The following is a 23,438-nucleotide window of genomic DNA, read 5'->3' on the forward strand; positions in this document are numbered from 1 at the left end:
ATCCTAAAGTTTATATGGAACCAGAAAAGACCTCAAATAGCCAGAGGAAAGTTGAAAATGAAAGCCAAAGTTGGTGGCATCACAATTCCAGACTTCAAGCTCTATTACAAAGGTGTCATCATCAAGACAGTGTGGTACTGGCACAAAAACAGACACATAGATCAATGGAACAGAATAAAGAGCCCAGAATAGACCCTCAACTCTATGATCAACTAATCTTCGACAAAGCAGGAAAGAATGTCCAATGGAAAAAGGACAGTCTCTTCAACAAATGGTATTGGGAAAATTTGGACAGCCACATGCAGGAAAATGAAACTGGACCATTTCCTTACACCACACACAAAGAAAGACTGAAAATGAATGAAAGACCTCCATGTGAAATGGGAATCCATCAAAATCATTGAGGAGAACACAGGCAGTAACCTCTTTGACCTCAGCCACAGCAACTTCTTCCTAGAAACATCACCAAAGGCAAGGGAAGCAAGGGCAAAATGAACTGTTGTGACTTCATCAAGGTGAAAAGCTTTTGCACAGCAAAGGAAATGGTCAACAAAACTAAAAGATAACTGACAAAATGGAAGAAGGTATTTGCAAGTGACCTATCAGATAAAGGGCTAGTATTCAAAATCTATAAAGAACTTATCAAACTCAACACTCAAAAAACAAATAATCCAATCAAGAAATGGGCAGAGAACATGAACAGACATTTCTGCAAAGAAGACATCCAGATGGCAAACAGACACATGAAAAAGTGCTCCATATCACTCGGCATCAGGGAAATACAAATCAAAACCACAAATGAGATATCACCTCACACCAGTCAGAATGGCTAAAATTAACAAGTCAGGAAATGACAGATGCTGGGAAGGATGCAGAGAAAAGGGAAACTTCTCCTACGCTCTTGGTGGGAATGCAAGCTGGTGCAGCCACTCTGGAAAACAGCATGAAGTTTCCTCAAAAAGTTGAAAATAGAGCTACCCCACAACCCAGCAATCATACTACTGGGTATTTACCCTAAAGATACAGATGTAGTGATCCAAAGGGGCACATGCACCCAAATGTTTATAGCAGCAATGTCCACAATAGACCAACTATGGAAAGAACCTAGATATCTGTCAAAAAATGAATGGATAAAGAAGAAGTGATATGTAGATAGATACATAACTAGAGAGAGAGAGAGAGAGAGAGAATGGAATACTATGCAGCCAACAAAAAGCCAAAACCTTGCCATTTGCAATGATGTGGTTGAAACTAGAGAGTATTATGCTAAGCAAAATAAATCAATCTGAGTAAGATAATTAACATATTATCTCTCTTATATGTGGAATTTGATAGGCAGGCCTGGAGGGTCATGTGGGGCAGGGAAGGAAAAAGTCAAACAAGATGAAACCAGGGAGGGAGAGAAACCATAAGAGACTCTTAAGCTCAGGAGACAAACTGAGGTTTGCTGGGGGCGGGGTGAGTATGGATAAGGTCCCTGGGTTATGGACATTGGGGTTGGTATGTGCTATGGTGAATGCTATGAATTGTGTAAGACTAATGATTCACAGACTTTTACCACTGAAGCAAGAAATATATTATATGTTAATTAAAGAAATAATTTTTAAAAAAAGAAAGAAAAGTGACGAACTAGGAATTCCTTAGTACCATAGTCGGTTAAGTGCCCATCTCCTGATTTTGGCTCAGGTCCTGATTTCAAGGTTTGAGTTCAAGTCCCATGTCAGACTCCACACTCTATGCAAAGTCTACAGGAGTACAATTAAAAAGGTATGTATAAATCAAGATTCAAACACTTGTGTCCTGTTTTGTGAACTATCTTCTTCCAACAATTAGAAATGTATGAAAGAAAAAGTATGGGGTGAATAAAAGGAAGTTCTTTATTATCTGAACACTGACTTTCAGATTATGGCAGATTTTAGAATCTATTATCAATGAAAAGATTGTAATTATGCTATAGTTCTATTGTTTCCTTGTTTATTTTTTAAAAATTTATTAAGTAATATAAACTGTTAGATTACCCACTCATATTACCATGATTCTTTTGTTTTAGGATAAAGAAGATATGTCTGTCCAAAATAGCTCTGCATCATGGAGTAAAAATTATTTCAAGCCTAAATTCAACTTAGTAATATGAAAAATTTGGAGCACCGGGAACCTTCTGAATATTTTCTTTTGTTCCTATATTAGGTTAAAATAGTGAAAAAATTAGGTGCCTTGAATCAACACAGAATCAGGAGAATCAAATGTGAAGATTTAAACTTGATCCTTTAAATTTGAGACTTAAAATTAAGGGTGGAGAATTCACCCTCTATGTTTAACCATTTTGTGAACAGCCACAATGTTTTGCAAAAGTCAAACTCATTATAAAATATGATCACTTGCACTGAAAAGTCAAAAGGAAGTAAGTTAATAAAATAGGAGGGTGATAGTATCTATGTTTTAACTGTAATTCATCATTAGATATATTAAATAAACATGAAAGAAAATGTCTGAAAGGTATGCTTGTAAACACTTCAGGGAATGCTGATTCTGTAAATTGGAATCCCCTTCATCCCAAAGTTGCTTTTATTTTATCAATAGGTAGATGTCAAGGTCAAGATAACACAATGCTTTTAGGTTTAACTTTGAAGATTCCTGCTCCAATTTGAGTGATCATATGAGATCAGATATCTTGAAGAAAAAAATAAATAAGTAGTCTCATTCATTTGAGGCAACTTTGTCTTTCATTCTTTCCTGCTCTGCAAAGGATGTGACATTTATTACTCCTATGTATAATTCTATACTCCTAAGATCAATATACTTCCAGCTTCAAATCAAATAGCTACCATAAGCAACTTTCTTCATCCTTAATGACAAATTTCACTTCAACTTGTTTCTTTATTGGCTTTAATGGGAAGTAAAAGATAGGTATCTGTTACACTCAGACAGAGAAAAAAAGGTAAAAATACTCATAAAATTAACAAAATCTCTTCTTCAGAGCTTAGCTCCAAACACCTTCAGAGAATGTGTATGCCACTATCCCAATTTACATGTTACATAAATCTCTAACTAATAGCTTTTTAACCAGAAAGTCTTTAGAACAATTTCACATAACAGCAGGGAAGGTGACCAGTAGTGATTAACAACTTTCTTGTTCAATTTTCTTGCTAGAGAGAGAAAATTGTTCAAATTCATCTTGGATTCTTACCTTGATGTTTATTACAGCAGATGAGATTTCCCCTCTAGGCAACCACTGTGTTATTGCTCATTCACACTAAATTTATTTCCTGCTACAGTTGTGTTAACCTTCCTTTCCTTTCCTTTCCTTTCCTTTCCTTTCCTTTCCTTTCCTTTCCTTTCCTTTCCATTCCATTCCTTTCCTTTCCTTCCCTTCCCTTTTCCCCCTCCTCTTCCCTTACCTCCCTCCCTCTCTTTCCCTCTCTCTTTCTGCTAGCCTTTTAAATTTCATATTTTATATATCCAAAATCTCAGCTATATGATCATGACCCGTGAATTGATAATTAGCTCATTTTTTAACAACTCAAATTTAACATCAGTGTATCGATACCTCTTCCTGGATTTATTTATTTTTTAAAGATTTTATTGATTTATTTGAGAGTGAGAAAGAGAGAGAGAGCATGAGAAGGGGGAAGGAGAAGCAGGCTCCCAGCTGTGCAGGGAGCTTGACACAGGGATCAATCCCAGGACTCTGGGATCATGACCTGAGCCAAAGGAAGATGCTTTAAAAACAGAGCCACCCAGGTGCACCATCTTTCTGAATTTAAAAGTATCCTCTGAAACTGGTGAAAGGTGTTACAATTAATCATGTACATGGCTAAGCTTCATGGAGTTTAAGCCAGATGTTTATGATATTGATAGTGATTCAAAAAATATTTTTTAAAAGATATTATTTATTTATTTGAGAGAGAGAGAAAGAGCATGAGAGGGGAGAAGTCAGAGAGAGAAGCAGACTCCCCGCTGAGCAGGGAGCCCAATGCAGGACTTGATCCTGGGACTCCAGGGTCATGACCTGAGCTGAAGGCAGTTGCCTAACCAACTGAGCCGCCTAGGTGCCCTGAATAAATATTTTTATTACATAAGTTTTGTCAACAGTATCGGACCTACAATTTTAACAATGCCATAAAGCATAATTTTCTCATTTCAACTATATTAACAGATAATGTAAGCAGACATATAATTGATTTTTTAATTTAAATTCAGTTAGTCATCATTAGTCTCAGATGTAGTGCTCAACAATTTATCAGTTGTGTATAACACCCAGTGTTCATCACATCATGTGCCCTTCTTAATATCCATTACCTAATTACTCCAACCACCACCCACTGCTCTTCCATCAACTGCCAGTTTGTTTTCTTAACTTAAGAGTCTCATTGATTTTCTCCCCTTTGATGACTTCCCATTAAGTTTTCCCTACCATCCCCTATGATACTCTGTGCACTTTCCTATATTCCATGTATAAGTGATTTGGATTTCTCTGATGCCAAGTGATGCTGAACATTTTTTTAAATTTTTAAAAAATTTTTATAAACATATATTTTTATCCCCAGGGGTACAGGTCTGTAAATCACCAGGTTTACACACTTCACAGCACTCACCATAGCACATACCCTCCCCAATGTCCATAACCCAACCCCCCTTCTCCCAACCCCCCTCTCCCCAGCAACCCTCAGTTTGTTTTGTGAGATTAAGAGTCACTTACAGTTTGTGTCCCTCCCAATCCCATCTTGTTTCATTCATTCTTCTCCTACCCCCTTGACCCCCCCATGTTGCATCTCCACTTCCTCATATCAGGGAGATCATATGATAGTTGTCTTTCTCTGATTGACTTATTTCACTAAGCATGATACCCTCTAGTTCCATCCACATCATCGCAAATGGCAAGATTTCATTTCTTTTGATGGCTGCATAGTATTCCATTCTGTATAGATACCACATCTTTATCCATTCATCTGTTGATGGACATCTAGGTTCTTTCCATAGTTTGGCTATTGTAGACATTTCTGCTATAAACATTCCGGAGCACGTGCCCCTTCAGATCACTACATTTGTAACTTTAGGGTAAATACACAGTAGTGCAATTGCTGGGTCATAGGGTAGTGCTATTTTCAATATTTTGAAGAACCTCCATGCTGTTTTCCAGAGTGGTTGCACAGCTTGCATTCCCACCAACAGTGTAGGGGGGATCCCCTTTCTCTGCATCCTCACCAGCATCTGTCATTTCCTGACTTGTTTGTTAATTTTAGCCATTCTGACTGGTGTGAGGTGATATCTCATTGTGGTTTTGATTTGTATTTCCCTGATGCCGAGTGATATGGAGCACTTTTTCATGTGTCTGTTGGCCATCTGGATGTCTTCTTTGCAGAAATGTCTGTTCATGTCTTCTGCCCATTTCTTGATTAGATTATTTGTTCTTTGGGTGTTGAGTTTGCTAAGTTCTTTATAAATTTTGGACACTAGTCCTTTAGATAAAGGATATATCTAAATAAAACATATGTCGTTTGCAAATATCTTCTCCCATTCTGTCAGTTGTCTTTTGGTTTTTTTAACTGATTCCTTTGCTGTGCAAAAGCTTTTGATCTTGATAAAATCCCAATAGTTCATTTTTGCCCTTCCTTCCCTTGCCTTTGGCGATGTTCCTAGGAAGATGTTGCTGCAACTGAGGTTGAAGAGGTTGGTGCCCGTGTTCTCCTCAAGGATTTTGATGGATTCCTTTCTCACATTGAGGTCCTTCATCCATTTTGAGTCTATTTTCTTGTGTGGTGTAAGGAAATGGTCCAATTTCATTTTTCTGCATGTGACTGTCCAATTTTCCCAACAGCATTTATTGAAGAAGCTGTCTTTTTTCCATTGACATTCTTTCCTGCTTTGTCGAAGATTAGTTGACCATAGAGTTGAGGATCTATTTCTGGGCTCTCTATTCTGTTCCATTGATCTATGTGTCTGTTTTTGTGCCAGTACCATACTGTCTTGATGATGACACCTTTGTAATAGAGCTTGAAGTCCAGAATTGTGATGCCACCAACTTTGGCTTTCTTTTTCAATATTCCTTTGGCTATTTGAGGTCTTTTCTGGTTCCATATAAATTTTAGGACTATTTGTTCCATTTGTTTGAAGAAAATGGATGGTACTTTGATATGAATTCCATTAAATGTGTAGATTGCTTTAGATAGCATAGACATTTTCACAATATTTGTTCTTCCAATCCAGGAGCATGGAACATTTTTCCATTTCTTTGTGTCTTCCTCAATTTCTTTCATGAGCACTTATAGTTTTCTGAGTATAGATTCTGTGCCTCTTTGGTTAGGATTATTCCGAGGTATCTTATAGTTTTGGGTGCAATTGTAAATGGGATTGACTTCTTAATTTCTCTTTCTTCTGTCTTGTTATTGGTGTAGAGAAATGCAACTGATTTCTGTGCATTGATTTTATATCCTGACACTTTACTGAATTCCTGTACAAGTTCTAGCAGTTTTGGAGTGGAGTCTTTTGGATTTTCCACATATAGTATCATATCATCTGTGAAGAGTGATAGTTTGACTTCTTCTTTGCTGATTTGCATGCCTTTAATTTCCTTTTGTTGTCCGATTGCTGAGGCTAGGACTTCCAGTACTATGTTGAATAGCAGTGGTGATAATGGACATCCCTGCCATGTTCCTGACCTTAGAAGAAAAGCTTTCAGTTTTTTTCCATTGAGAATAATATTTGCAGTGGGTTTTTCATAGATGGCTTTGATGATATTGAGGTATGTGCCCTCTATCCCTGCACTTTGAGGAGTTTTGATCAGGAAGGGATGCTGTACTTTTTCAAATGCTTTTTCAGCATCTATTGAGAGTATCATGTGGTTCTTGTTCTTTCTTTTATTAATGTGTTGTATCACATTGATTGATTTGCGGATGTTGAACCAACCTTGCAGCCCTGGAATAAACCCCACTCGGTCGCGGTGAATAATCCTTTTAATGTACTGTTGAATCCCATTGGCTAGTATTTTAGTGAGAATTTTTGCATCTGTGTTCATTAATGATATTGGTCTGTAACTCTCTTTTTTGATGGGATCCTTGTCCGGTTTTGGGATCAAGGTGATGCTGGCCTCATAAAATGAGTTTGGAAGTTTTCCTTCCATTTCTATTTTTTGGAACAGATTCAGGAGAATAGGAATTAATTCTTCTTTAAATGTTTGATAGAATTCCCCCAGAAAGCCGTCTAGGCCCTGGGCTTTTGTTTGTTTGGAGGTTTTTGATGACTGTTTCAATCTCTTTACTCGTTGTGTGTCTGTTCAGGCTTTCTATTTCTTCCTGGTTCAGTTGTGGCAGTTTATATGTCTCTAGGAATGCATCCATTTCTTCCAGATTGTCAAATTTGTTGGCGTAGAGTTGCTCATAGTATGTTCTTATAATTGTCTGTATTTCTTTGGTGTTAGTTGTGATCTCTCCTCTCTCATTCATGATTTTATTTATTTGGGTGCTTTCTCTTTTCTTTTTGATAGGTCTGGCCAGGGGTTTATCAATCTTATTAATTCTTTCAAAGAACCAGCTCCTAGTTTTGTTGATTTGTTCTGTAGTTTTTTTTTTTTTTGTTTCTATTTCATTGATTTCTGCTCTGATCTTTATGATTTCTCTTCTCCTGCTGGGCTTAGGGTTTCTTTCTTGTTCTTTCTCCAGCTCCTTTAGGTGTAGGGTTAGGTTGTGTACCTGAGACCTTTCTTGTTTCTTGAGAAAGGCTTGAACCGTTATATATTTTCCTCTCAGGACTGCCTTTGTTGTATCCCACAGATTTTGAACCATTGTGTTTTCATTATCATTCGTTTCCATGAATTTTTTCAATTCTTCTTTAATGTCCTGGTTGACCCATTCATTCTTCAGAAGGATGCTGTTTAGTCTCCATATATTTGGGTTCTTTCCTAATTTCCTCTTGTGATTGAGTTCTAGCTTCAGAGCATTGTGGTCTGAAAATATGCAGGGAACGATCCCAATCTTTTGATACCAGTTGAGGCCTGATTTAGGATGGAGGATGTGATCTATTCTGGAGAATTTCCATGTGCACTAGAGAAGAATGTGTATTCTGTTGCTTTGGGATGAAATGTTCTGAATATATCTGTGATGTCCATCTGGTCCAGTGTGTCATTTAAGGCCTTTATTTCCTTGTTTATCTTTTGCTTGAATGATATGTCCATTTCAGTGAGGAGAGTATTAAAGTCCCCTACTATTACTGTATTATTGTTGATGTGTTTGATTTTGTTATTAATTGGTTTATATATTGGCTGCTCCTATCTTGGGGGCATAGATATTTAAAATTGTTAGATCTTCTTGTTGGACAGATCCTTTGAGTATAATATATTGTCCTTCCTCATCTCTTTTTATAGTCGTTGGCTTAAAATCTAATTGATCTTGATATAAGGATTGCCGCTCCTGTTTTCTTCTGATGTCCATTAGCATGATAAATTCTTTTCCACCCCCTCACTTTAAATATGGAGGTGTCTTCATGTTTAAAATGAGTTTCTTGTAGGCAACATATAAATGGGTTTTGGTTTTTTTATCCATTCTGATACCCTGTGTGTTTTGATTGGGACATTTCGCCCATCAACATTCAGGGTAACTATCGAGAGATATGAATTTAGCGCCATTGTATTGCCTGTAAAGTGACTGTTACTGTATATTGTTTCTGTTCCTTTCTAATCTACCACTTGTAGGCTCTCTCTTTGCTTAGAGGACCCCTTTCAATATTTCCTGTAGAGCTGGTTTGGTGTTTGCTAATTCTTTGTTTTTGTTTGTCCTGGAAGCTTTTAATCTCTCCTTCTATTTCAATAATAGCCTAGCTGGATATAGTATTCTTGGCTGCATGTTTTTCTTGTTTAGTGCTCTGAATATATCATGCCAGCTCTTTCTGGCCTGCCAGGTAGGTCTCTGTGAATAAGTCTGCTGCCAGTCTAGTTTTACCATTGTATGTTACAGACTTCTTTTCCCAGGCTGCTTTCAGGATTTTCTCTTTGTCACTGAGACTTGTAAATTTTACTATTAGCTGATGGGGTGTGGACCTATTCTTATTGATTTTGATGGTGGTTCTCTGCACCTCCTGAATTTTGATGCTTGTTCCCTTTGCCATATTGGGGAAATTCTCTCCAATAATTCTCTCCAATATACCATCTGCTCCCCTCTCTTTCTAATTCTGGAATCCCAATTATTCTAATGTTGTTTCGTCTTATGGTGTCACTTATCTCTCAAATTCTGCCCTTGTGGTCCAGTAGCTGTTTGTCCCTCTTTTGCTCAGCTTCTTTATTCTCTGTTATTTGGTCTTCTATATTGCTAATTCTTTCTTTTGCATTATTTACCCTAGCAGTGAGAGCCTCTATTTTTGACTGGACCTCATTAATAGCTTTTTTTATTTCAACTTGGTTAGATTTTAGTTCTTTTATTTCTCCAGAAAGGGGTTTTATGTCTCCTGAGAAGGTTTCCATAATATCTTCCATGCCTTTTTCGAGCCCAGCTAGAACCTTGAGAACCATTATTCTGAACTCTAGATCTGACATATTGCCAATGTCTGTATTGATTAGGTCCCTAGCCTTCGGTACTGCCTCTTGTTCTTTTTTTTGTGGTGAATTTTTCTGCCTTGTATTTTGTCCAGATAAGAGTATATGAAGGAGCAAGTAAAATACTAAAAGGTTGGCAACAACCCCAGGAAAATATGCTTTAACCAAATCAGAAGAGATCCCAAATCGTGAGGGTGAAGAAAGGGGATAAAAAGAGGTTCAGAAAGAAAAAAAGGGAAATAAAGAAAGAAAAGAAACAAAAAAAAAAAACGAATAGAGAAAAAATATAAAAAAGAAAAAATATATATATATATATATTAGATAAACTAGTTAATAAAAAACGTTAAAAAAGAAAAGGGTAAAAGTTTAAAAAATTTAGCAGAAGAAGAGAAAAAAATTGAAAAAGAAGAAAAAATTAAATTAACTGCAAGACTAATGAATCATGGGGAGAAAGCCATGAGTTCCGTGCTTTGTTTTCTCCTCCTCTGGAATTCCACTTCTCTCCTTGGTATTGAAACTGCACTCCTTGGTAGGGGAACTTGGTCCTGGCTGGATTTCTTGTTGATCTTATAGGGGAGGGGCCTGTTGTAGTGATTCACATGTTTCTTTGCCTCAGGCGGAATTGCACTGCCCTTACCAGGGGCTGGGCTGAATAATCCCTTCAGGTTTGCTTTCAGGAACTTTTGTTCCCTGAGCACTTTCCATAGAGTTCCGGAGGACAGGAATGAAAATGGTGGCTTCCTGGTCTCCAGCCCAGAGGAGTTGAGAGCTTGGGGCCCCACTCCTCAGTGCGCCCTCAGAGAACAGTGCCCAATTACTCCCTTCTCCCCGGCCTCCAGCTGCGCTCTGAGCTCACCCAGCCTGTGACCAGTTCAAGGTAACCCCGAGCTGTGATCTCACTCCTTGGCTTTGTCTCTGTAGCCAGCTTTCCCTGACACTCAGACACCCCCGAGCCTTCTGTGACCCTGCAGGACCTGAGGCCACGTTGACCCCTCGTGGGCTTCACCTTGGTTTAGCCTCTGGAGCAATGTCCCTCAGTAGAACAGACTTTTAAAAGTCCTGATTTTGTGCTCCATTGCTCCGCTGCTTGCCGGGATCCAGCCCCTCCCCCCAGGGTCTATCTTCCCATCGCTTTGGATTCACTTCTCTGCCAGTCCTACCTTTCAGAAAGTGGTTGATTTTCTGTTTCTAGAATTGCTGTTCTTCTTCTCTTCAATCTCCCGTTGGATTTGTAGGTGTTTGCAATCTTTAGATAAGCTATCTAGCTGATCTGCTAGCTGAAGTAGTCTCAGCCTGCTACTTCTCCGCCATCTTGACTCCTCCCCTAATGCTGAACATTTTTTTATGTGTCTGTTGGCCATTGACATACAATTGATTTGAAGTATTATGCAATGGTTTGTTCTGCCCTAGCATGATTTGTACTGTTTATACTCACTGAATTATATTCAAAAATTTGGAAACATCATTTGTTATTTCACAGTCATAATACTCAAGTCCTAGAAGTGATGATTATAATTTTTCCTCATATTTTTCATGAAGTAAAAGACGGGTATGTAGAAAAAAGCCACATAAACCCAACAACAATAACCCCTCAACAGTAATGTTTTTAGAAGTGATATTCGTGCTTCTAATTGGAATACTTCTAATAGGATAAGAGGTTTATGTTCAATATGAATTTTTAACTCACTCTTAAGTCCCTTTTGCTTGTTACTCATAAAGTATCACTGAGAAAGAATGCCAAGGACATACACACTTGAAAACATTGCTCTATTATTTTCAACACATGATCTTTTAGTGGAGGTATTTCTACATATCTAAGGATTCCATAGTCTTTTAAAAAGTTTACTTTAAAAAAAATAAATATATGATTTTTATAAAAATAACAATCAGCTTGAAAAAATGAAAAGGGTATTACAATAACTTGAAACCTCTTTATTCACATACAGTCATATTAAAGCTTTTGTGAGCAGCACTGTACCCATTCCTCCCTACCTATAAAGAGTTACATATTAGATATCATGTAATAAATTGTGATTGGACGATATGTAGTTATCAAAATGAAATAAAATATTTAAATGCATTTCATTTCTTAGTGAGACAAAAAAGAATTTGAAGACAGTGTTGAAATTTAGGTAGGTACTTTCTTAACAAGATATATGTATATATTTAAAAATCTCCAAAATTTAAGAAGATTATTACAAGAGGATATTTGACTTCTCTGAGTGCTATCTGTTCCAAATTTTGGGGTGCTGGGATTTAGTCCCACATTGGGCTCCTTGTTTGGCAGGGAGCCTGTTTCTGCCTCTACCTCTGCCTGCCATTCTGCCTACCTGTGCTTTCTCTCTCTCTCTCTCTGACAAATAAATAAATAAAATCTTAAAGAGAGAGAGAGCGAGAGAGAGAGAGAAGACTGTGGTGTTGACATCTCATATTTTCCTACTTAGACTGCCCACTTCCTATAATAAATTATAGCATCACTTTAATTGTCAGTGTATAATATATTTGTTTCTATATCTAAAGTCATCACAATTAACACTAAATGAATTCAAAATTCAATATCTGTCCGTTGCACTTGTTGCTGGAGCCTTTTTCACCTTTCTGTATGAAGATACATGTGATGTGTGCTGCTGTTTATAAAGGTCACTAGAGTTTTTTGTTTAATGACTCTACCAGAATATGCCATAGTGCTGATTATTTTTGATATTCACCTGAGAAATACAGTGTCACTTCAGAATTTCAGAAGCATTTTTATTATACCTACAAATATATTTCTGTTTATTATGTTATTTTTGTCAAGAAAATATTATGGATATGTTGGAAAAGTTTGGCCTTCCAACAAAGCAACTTAAGGAAAATAAAATTTCTCTGTGATTAAGTTTTGTTTGGTACTGCATCATTGTCCAGGTTGGTCATTTTAGTTATTCTTTTTTAAAGTAATTTCTTTTACACCATGCTTCATTTCTATAATAATTTTATTTTTCTCTTTTTAGTCATTGCTTATTAAAAATATGCATCCTTACTTTATCTCTCTGGTTTCTTAAAAATATTCCTAATACTTTTAACTTTTCAATATATATTATGTTCTCTATAGTTTGTTATTTTCATAATACTGTTTGTTTAGAAATATTTTTTCCTGAAATCTACATTTAGTTGATTTTTTTTTCTCTGAAGGATTATTATTATCTTTCATTACCTCATGTTCCTCTTCTTCCAATTATATGCATAGACTGTGGTGGTAGCGTTTATTTAAAAACAAGTTATGGGAAGGTTGGGTATTAAAAGAATTTGAATTTCATTTCTTTTCTCACACTTACTCTCAACCAATTGGTTATTTTCTTTACCCCTCTGAGCAGATCTGTATTCAGCTTTGGTGCTTAATGTGTCAGTGACTCCATCTAGTTTTTAAATCACAGGCTCTGGAAATGAAAGTTAGTTCTGTGTCTCCTTTCTGATTCCACTTTGCCTCAACTCTATGATTGTCCTCATGTGGGAAATCTAAGATGCAAACATTCAAAAGGAGAAGAAGGGTTTTGTGTTGACTCAATCCCCACCTGCTGATCTGTGATACTGATCTAAGTCTCTACAGACTCAGCCTTTTCCATTTCCATTTCCATTACATTTTCTCTTCCTATAAAGCAAAACTCATGTTGATGACATCCATTTCCTTATACTCTTATATCCCTCTTCCTTTCTTCTACCCCTCCTTCCTTCCTTCTCCCCCGTCTTTCCTTTCCTTTCTTTTTCCTTTTTAAAGTTTGTCTTCTTTATGTTCTTTGCCTCTGTGAAACAGTACACAAACACTTCAAAAGTATTGTAAGAAAATAAGGTGAGAGTTCTACTCCGTCTTCAAAGAATTGTTCAAATCATCAACATATTTGTCACGTATTTCAAAAATATTATGTTATGAATTGTCTTAGATATGCTACAGCTTGTTAGATAAAATTGTAACTATCTCCATTCTTTTCCAAAGACACAATTTTCCCCTTCTTAATCTTTTTTTTTTGCTCCATTGGGTTTTGGAAAAATGGAGTAAAAATATCTTAACCATGCCATCTTTAAAAGGGATTCTCTATATAAGTAATATTTAATGGCTTATTTTAAAGACATCTTAGGACTTTATTTTTTATCTTGTATGCAGGCAGGTGCTCAAGCATTTCTACTAAAAAAGATTTTAATCAGTGAGATTGTTTATTGTTCACTTCTGGCAAGATATGAGGTCCCTAGACATTTTCTACTTCAATTTCTTTCCTCTTCTCTCCTTCTCTTCCTTTAGTTTTACACATTCTTCTTCCTCTTTTAAAGGAAAAGAAATGTGGAGAATAAATAGAATTTTTAATGAAATATATGCATATCCTTTATCTAAATGATTTGTACTATATGTAGACATATACAAATGGAAGTACTTTGAAATTTTTTTCTCACAACAATGATAGGGAAAAACTAAACTTTACACACATTTATAACACAATTAGATTTAATACAAATAGTATTTTGAATTAAATAAGAATGAACTATTATTTCTATAGTTAATTATTATAGGTATAGAACAGCAATATTAGCTGTATGGTAGGTGCACCTATGAGACCATTTTAGCCATGGTTTTAGTAATATAGTGATTTGTTGTTATTAATGTAGGTGGTGATGGCAGAAATGATTCGCCAATTCAACTACCTGCCTAGATGAGTATTGGGATAGGATAGCTATTTCATTATCATTACAAGCATATTTCATTATGGAAATTTATAAAGCAAATTTTGACAACTTGGGGCAAGGATCTATAAACTATTGCCTAAAAGCCAAATCTGGAGGGCAGTCTGCTTTGCAGATGAAGTTTTGTTGGAATAGAGCCACGCACCTTCCAGTATGTATTAGCAAAGACAGCGTTTGTACTTACATAAAGTTTAAAAGGCTTAATGGAACTATATGGCTACCAAAGCTGAAAATATATGGCCTGTTAAAGAAGAAGTTTGCCATCTCCTGAATTAGGATACTACATGCATTACAAAGGCTAATTCTTTGCTTTAAATCATATTCATTAATCTTTACACTCACTTATATAATGTTGAAAATTTTAACTATGTTTGCATATCATAATATTGTCACAAGATATTAACAGGAGAAATAATGAAGACTCATTTCAATAAATGGATGTTTTTATCTGAGTTAATAACTCATTCTTTAAAATAGGAACCGGGGCACCTGGGTGGCTAAGTGGGTTAAGCCGCTGCCTTCGGCTCAGGTCATGATCTCAGGGTCCTAGGATCGAGTCCTGCATCAGTCTTTGCTCAGCAGGAAGCCTGCTTCCCCTCCTCTCTCTCTGCCTGCCTCTCTGCCTACTTGTGATCTCTCTCTGTCAAATAAATAAATAAAATCTTAAAAATAAAATAAAATAAAATAGGAACCAAAGTCAGCAAAAATGTTGCTATATGCTGATTTAGTATTTCTCACCTTTGGCCAAATTAATGTGTTTCTCTATTAATTTAAATTATGAAAACTAACTTCTTTCACATTTATTTCACAATCCAGATAACTATCATTTTAAAATTTTTTATTAGTTAGTTTGTAGGTAATGGCTTATAATCTCATATTTTGTATAAAAATATAAATGTATCTATTAGGGACTTTTGATGCAAGCAATAGAAAATAACTAAGGCTTGAGGCACCTGGGTGGCTCAATGGGTTAAGGCCTCTGCTTTCAGCTCAGGTCATGGTCCCAGGGTTCTGGGATGGAGCCCTGCATTGGGATCTCTGCTTGGCAGGGAGCCTGCTTCCCCCTCTCTCTATCTGTCTGCCTCTCTGCCTACTTGTGATCTCTGTCAAATAAATAAATCAAATCTTAAAAAAAAAAAAAGAAAAAAAGAAAAGAAAAGAACTAAGGTTTACTTAAGGAAAAGAGGGGGGGGGGATTATTCACAGAATACTTATTAGGTCACATCACGAATTATTGTACCAGGATACTTTGGTCAGAAAAAAATATGAAAAGGGGCATCTGGGTTGTTCAGTCAATTAAGCGACTAACTCTTGATTTCGGCTCAGGTCATGATCTCAAGGGTGGGGTCATGATCAAGACCTGCATTAGACTTGGTGCCCAGTAGGAGTCCGCTTCAGCCTTTTTCTCCCTCTCCCTCTGCCCCTCCCCCACATTTGTGAATATGCTCTCTCTCTAGATAACAAACAAACAAACAAACAAACATCTTTAAAACAAAAACAACAAAGCCATGACAACCAAAACAGGAATCAGGCAATTACAAATATCTAGAGACAAAGAGACTCTTAACCTTATTTTGCAGGTATCATCCCTGTTTTTGAATCTCAGTTTTTCTCTTTAACTTTGAATAATTTCTCTCATAATTCAAAAATACATGCAAGAAAGAAATCAATTGGTCCGTCTACTCTCTGACTATACCGTGACCAAATGAGAAGGGATTTAACAGTAAGAACATCTGGCAGGACTCTCATGGTGAGAAAACCAAACCCTTTATTATTCTACAAGGATGACAGAAAATGAAGTAGATGCTGTACCTCACATTAAACACAAGCAAAAAGTGATCTTATAAGGAGAAATGGGTGCTGGGTGTTCAAAATAAATATATTACTTCACTCTCCTCAAATCTACTGGAAAAAAAAAAATACCAGAGGAAATGCTGTATGGTTTACTTCTTTCCCAGAAGCATCAGTGGACTTTATTTCCTAGCATCTATTCCCTATACCTTACATCAAAGCACCCAAAGTGCATATGGATAGAAACATTGAACAATACCAAGTCTAAACACAAAGATATCTACCATGAATACCCATCTCCTCCCTCTCCTCTATGGAGCTTGAAGTAAATAACTAGGAAATGACAGAAACCAATTAAGGAAGAAACCTATGTTGTGACTCACCTCACAGAGCAAAACACTTACAAGAACTGTCTGACTCACACTGTGATGCACTTAGAAACTCAACCTTTGAGTTGAGCTCTTGACTTCCTTCCATTACTTATTTTAACCTGTACATGTAATTAACGATAACTGGAATTTGAATTTATGTAATGAATGTGGACTATCACTCATAGAAATTTTCTTATTCTCTTTTTCTCTCTCTCCAATAAGCCAGTGAGACCTCATAATGTGTAAAGGAAAATTTTAAAACTCACCCACTCCTATTCTGTTTTTCATTGTGTAATATAAGGTGTGCTTCTTAATATATACTAGAAAGATATTTAAGGAGTTGCAAACTCTAATTTATTGTGGTTATTGCACTTAAGTAATATGTTTTTATCACTTTAAATGTATTTCTTTGAAATTATTCCATGGATTGTATCATAATGCTTTTAGAGGCCCTGATGTTACACTAACAACTTAGTATTTTCTAAGGAAACAATATTACCTTCAACCCAAATCAGACAATTTCATCACTACTTTCCTTCTTTGAGAATGTGTCATGCTTCATGTGCATCTCTAATCAGTCCTTTTTCCCTTTGAATTTCAATAGAAAATGTTTCCATCCTGCTCTTGACACTTACCTTAAACCACTCTGATTTGTAGTTTTGTTTGCAAGTCTTATCTGTTCATCCAGATTGTAAGTACTTTAAGACAGTGACCATGTTTAAAGAATTTGTGTGCCCTATTGCACTTAATAGATATACCTTGTAAATTTTTGCAAAATGACAGTAATTACAGCTCTAAAGTGACTTACGTGGTCCTGCAGCCTTGGTTTGATAATTTTCCTACAAGTTTATTTTAAATGAACCTGTTTTCTGATATGTCATCCTGCTACAAAAATAACAATAAGCCTCCTTTGTAGATCACTGGCCTAACAGCTACTGCAAAGGCCTTATTCAATTATTTAACATTAACTTTTAAGTATATTGTTTTTTATCTCATCTGCAGTATGACAAAGTCTTACCTTCTTTGTGGACAGTTGCCATTCCTTTATACCCATAGTCCCCGCAAAATAATGCAATGAATTATGACACCAGCTGTCATTAAAAAGAGTTCTTTAAAATGTAAATGGAGAAAACTTTGTACTTACTGTTATTACTAAGCAATATTATTTCTTAGTCACTTGTACTGTTCTATCCTTAAGTCAAAAAGATAATTATTAGATATTTAATATTATTAGACATAACTATAAAGGCATATTATTAGAAGTGGTGGCATATTTTATCATTACACGCTTGTAGTTTCATTGGTAAGAAAATACATAGAGAAGCTGTTTAAAGTAATATTTTAGTGCTTTTTGAAGCAAGTATATAAGCAGAAGACTGAACTATCTTTGATTTAATCAACACCTGTTAAAAACCTGATGTTTAAGTCTGTATTTATGTCTACATAAATTTACCAGATATCTAATATTCCTATTTATATTACTGATAATTTTACTGAATTCAGAATGGATCATTTATTTTGAGCTTACATTTTACAAAAGCAATACAATGCAGGCATAGCTATCAGGTACTGACAAAATAGATTTTCCACTTTCTGAGTGAATCTCTAAATTACACACACACACAGACACACATCATTCTTGGGTATATCTTGCCCATATAGAACATGGGCAACTAAGAGATGGATTCATTTAGAAATATAAACATACAAATTTAGATTATTAATTTTAGATAAAGAACAAGAATCACATGCTTAAGGTTGACAGCCTCATTAGAAGCCTAAAACAGATTCCTTTCTTCACTCTTTTGTTCCCTTGAATACATAGGATATGAGGATAGGATAAATGGCAACATCATTCAAGTGCCCAGAGAGTATTTGAGATTTCTCAGTACCTGAAGTGGAACATCGTGGCTTGCTCCTTCCCCAACTTTTTTGATTCATACTATATCAGCAATCTAGCTCAGAAAAACATTTAAAATGTATATTTGAGTGAGCACAACATAGAAATTTAAAAACGTGCAAAAATTTTGCCTCAACCTATATAATTTTTCCTCTTTATGTAAACTGGTAGACACCAATGATCAAAAGCTAAGACAGAGATTTTGGCATAATCTTTAAATAATTGAAACATAACTTTCCATAGGGTTTCTTTTTTTTTTCCTTTCTGCTTCAAATTCTATTATTAACTTATGGACTCTTGTTTTCATTAGGAGCACACATAAAGCCTTTCATTCTCATAGTAACCTGGTCTGCCTTACTACTATATAGGGATAGGAAGCTCTAAGTATATAGTCTAAAGATAAGAGTGAAGGCATCTATAGTTCTATAGTAATAAGACTGGACACTTGGAAATGTACTATAAATCACCTTCTTAACTACTGTAACTTGTATTAATCTCTTTCAAAACAAATCACAAATTGGTATCAATTATTATGAAATTGTATTTATATTCCTTCAGTGTTAAATAGTCTTTACAGTCTGGAAGGGTATAAAATAATTTTTTATATCTTCAAATGCAAAAATGTCAACATGCAATACTGAATAATAGAAAAAGTGCCTGAAATTTTAATAAATCACTAAGAAACAGTGACATGAGATTCAGAGCCGAATGCCCTTGCTTGTGTCATCTATTAGCAAACTATAACAATGCTTTTCAGTCTACCTGTATCTTCATCTAAATTTTAAAAAATAAGTGTTTATATCAGATATTGAAAAAAAGGAAAACCTATGCATCACGTGCGCTCCATGTTGGGGGAAGGCAATGAAAGGTTACAGGGGTATCAAGATTTCAGGGGCAATAGTGACTTAGTTCTGAAGGCAAAATCTTTTGTACAGCATTTGTGATACTCAGCAGCATCTTAATGTAGATGTAGACTTGGAATCTAAATGTATGATAATACAAGAATAAAAAAACTAGGACTTAAGAATGACTTTGTTGGGGCGACCTGAGTGCCTTATTCAGTTAAGTGTCTGCCTTCGGCTCAGGTCATGATCCCAGGGTCCTGGGACCTGACATCAAATAGTAAACCATCCGAGTTCACATAGCTCTGAACTTGTAAAGCCAGCACTGGCATATGAGCTTTTGTAATGCAAATATCTGTTCTGTTCATCTCCCCCTCCAATTTCCCTCAACTCCCTTCTCCTCTCCATCTCCCCATGTCCTCCGTGTTATGCTACACAAATAAGTGAAACTTATGATAATTGACTCTCTGCTTGACTTATTTCACTCAGCATAATCTCTTACAGTCCTGTCCATGTTGATACAAAAGTTGCGTATTCATCCTTTCTGATGGAGGCATAATACTCCATAGTGTATATGGACCACATCTTCTTTATCCATTTGTCCATCGAAGGGCATCTTGGTTCTTTCCACAGTTTGGCGACGGTGGCCATTGCTGCTATGAACATTGGGGTACAGATGGCCCTTCTTTTCACTACATCTGTATCTTTGGGGTAAATACCCAGGAGTGCAATTACAGGGTCATAGGAAAGGTCTATTTTTAATTTCCTAAGGAATCTCCACACTGTTCTCCAAAGTGGCTGCACCAACTTGCATTCCCACCAACAGTGGAAGAGGGTTCCCCTTTCTCCACATCCTCTCCAACATATGTTGTTTCCTGTCTTGCTAATTTTGGCCATTCAAACTGGTGTAAGGTGATATCTCAATGTGGTTTTAACTTGAATCTCCTTGATGGCTAGTGATGATGAACAATTTTTCATGTGTCTGTTAGCCATTTGTATGTCTTCATTGGAGAAGTGTCTGTTCATATCTTCTGCCCATTTTTTGATATGATTATCTGTTTTGTGTGTGTTGAGTTTGAGAAGTTCTTTATAGATCCTGGATATTAACCTTTTGTCTGTACTGTCATTTGCAAATATCTTCTCCCATTCCGTGGGTTGCCTCTTTGTTTTGTTGACAGTTCCCTTTGCTGTGCAGAAGCTTTTGATCTTAATGAAGTCCCCAAAATTCATTTTTGCTTTTGTTTCCTTTGCCTTTGGAGACATATCTTGAAAGAAGTTGCTGTGGCTGATATCAAAAAGGTTACTGCCTATGTTCTCCTCTAGGATTCTGATGGATTCTTGTCTCACATTGAGGTCTTTTATGCATTTCGAGTTTATCTTTGTGTATGGTGTAAGAGAATGGTAGTTTCATTCTTCTACATCATAGCTGTCCAATTTTCCCAGCACCATTTATTGAAGAGACTGTCTTTTTTCCACTGTATATTTTTTCCAGCTTTGTTGAAGATTATTTGCCCATAGAGTTGAGGGTCCATATCTGGGCTCTCTACTCTGTTCCACTGGTCTATGTGTCTGTTTTTATGCCAGTACCATGCTGTCTTGGTGATCACAGCTTGAAATCAGGTAATGTGACGCTGCCAGTTTTATTTTTGTTTTTCAACATTTCCTTAGCTATTCGGGGTCTCTTCTGATTCCATACAAATTTTAGGATTATTTACTCCAGCTTTTTGAAAAATACCGGTGGAATTTTGATCGGAATGGCATTAAAAGTATAGATTGCTCTAGGCAGTATAGACATTTTAACAATGTTTATTCTTCCAATCCAAGAGCATGGAATGATCTTCCATCTTTTTGTGTCTTCTTCAATTTCCTTCATGAGGGTTCTGTAGTTCCTCAAGTACAGATCCTTTACCTCTTTGGTTAGGTTTATTCCCAGGTACCTTATGGTTCTTGGTGCTATAGTAAATGGAATCGATTCTCTAATTTCCCTTTCTGTATTTTCATTGTTAGTGTATAAGAAAGCAACTGATTTATGTACATTGACTTTGTATCCTGCCACGTTACTGAATTGCTGTATGAGTTCTAGTAGTTTGGGGGTGGAGTCTTTTGGGTTTTCCATATAAAGAATCATGTCATGTGCAAAGAAAGAGAGCTTGACTTCTTCACTGCCAATTTGGATACCTTTTATTTCTCTTTGTTGTCTGATTGCTGTTGCTAGGACTTCTAACACTATGTTGAACAAGAGTGGTGAGAGTGGGCATCCTTGTGTTCCTAATCTCAACGGGAAGCCTTTGAGCTTTTTCCCATTTAGGATGATATTTGCTGTGGGTCTTTCATAGATAGATTTTATGAAGTTCAGGAATGTTCTCTCTATCCCTATACTTTGAACCATTTTAATCAGGAACGGGTGCTGGATTTTGTCAAATGCTTTTTTTGCATCAATTGAAAGGACCATGTGGTTCTTCTCTCTTCACTCATTGATTTGTTCTATTACATTGATTGATTTGTGAATGTTGAACCATCCTTGTGACCCAGGGATGAATCCCACCTGGTCATAGTAGATAATCTTTTTAATGTGCTGTTGGATCCTGTTTGCTAGGATCTTTTTGAGAATTTTAGCATCCATATTCATCAGTGCTATTGGTCTGAAATTCTCCTTTTTGGTGGGGTCTTTGCTCGGTTTGGGGATCAGGATAATGCTGGCTTCATAAAAAGAGTCTGGAAGTTTTCCTTCTGCTTCAATTTTTTGAAACAGCTTCAGGAGAATAGGTGTCATTTCTTCTTCAAAAGTTTGGTAGAATTCCTCAGGGAATCTTTCAGGTCCTGGGCTCTTGATTTTTGGGAAGTTTTTGATCACTCCTTCAATCTCGTTACTAGATATAGGTCTATTTAGGTTGTTGATTTCTTCCTGGTTCGATTTTGGGAGTTTATAGTTTTCCAAGAATGCATCCATTTCATCTAGGTTGCTTAACTTATTGGCATATAACTGTTGAAAATAACTTCTGATGATTGTTTCTACTTCCTTGTTACAATTAGAATCTGCATTTTTATTGTTAAAAAGAGGAGTAACTTAGGGCATGTTCAAATTATGCATTATACTATAGTATAGATAAAATAAACCAACAATATACTGCCATGGTTCATTAGACTGTATAAGGAAGAGAAACAATGTGGAAAGAAGAATTTCCAATCTTCCAGTCTTTCCAATATGCCAATATAGGCCTAGCTTCTGTGTTGTCCATACAATATCTTACTTACCACCCAAGTGATAAAGAGAAGCTAATTTATCATGTGAGACCTTTCATGCAGTCCTTATTTTTCTCACCAATATTTCAAGCTGTAAGGTACAAATCAATCTCAGAGACAAAACTGAGATAGTCACCTGAGATAAAAGTTAGCCATAAGGTTTAGTGTTTTTAGTTTACACATTTATACAGTTAAACATTTAGTTTATACATTTATACAGTTAAGCATTTAGTTTATACAGTTTATACATTAAAAGCTTAGCTACAGACTAGAGGAGGGTTACTATATTATACCTCCTACTATGACAAAATGTCTAGTCATCCTGCTTTTTGCCTAGCCTCTTCTGAAAAACAGCTGGTATCACTCACTAGTGATTAGCAAAAGACAAAATTAGAGCTTCGACTAAATAAACCAAAGCTGCTTTTTATTTGTTTTTTTTTAAAGACGTTGAATATATTACATTAGAAAACAGGGAACCTGTTATCTAAATCAGAGGAAAGTCTGTCAACTTCTATGTTGTTCTATACTTTTTCAGCCTCAGAATTTGAGTTGATTAGTTGCTGTATCTGCCTCGGGTCGTAGGTGGCAGCAATGTAGCTTTCCATTGATTTCAAATCGCTTTGAAAACAGTGACAAATCATATTTACCGATGGCAACAAAATAAACTGAGGTAGGCCACTGATCAATCACAGCAGTGAGGTCCACAGCAAAAGAGCAAAGTCATTTGAACCATTTTTCTCTATTTACCTCCTGTTCACATTTGTTTGATTCAGTCAGATTTCGCTGCCACTTGTACATATCTTTTCTGTGTCAAATATTACTCTACTAAAGTGTTGCTATTACTGGTAACAAAGTATAGAATAAGTGATTTGCTTTTTTAAAACTATAAAACAGGCTCATTTGGCCAAAAACAAACAAACAAACAAAAACCAAAAACCAAAACCCACAAGACTTTACTGCTTCTATCAAGTATTAATTTCCCAATGATTTAGCTTAAGTCAAGTGGAGAAAGAATTTGGTACAGACATTTTATCCCAATAAAAGTATTTGGCAAATGG

Source organism: Mustela nivalis (assembly GCF_964662115.1).
Source record: "Mustela nivalis genome assembly, chromosome: 3".
Lineage (NCBI taxonomy): Eukaryota > Metazoa > Chordata > Mammalia > Carnivora > Mustelidae > Mustela > Mustela nivalis.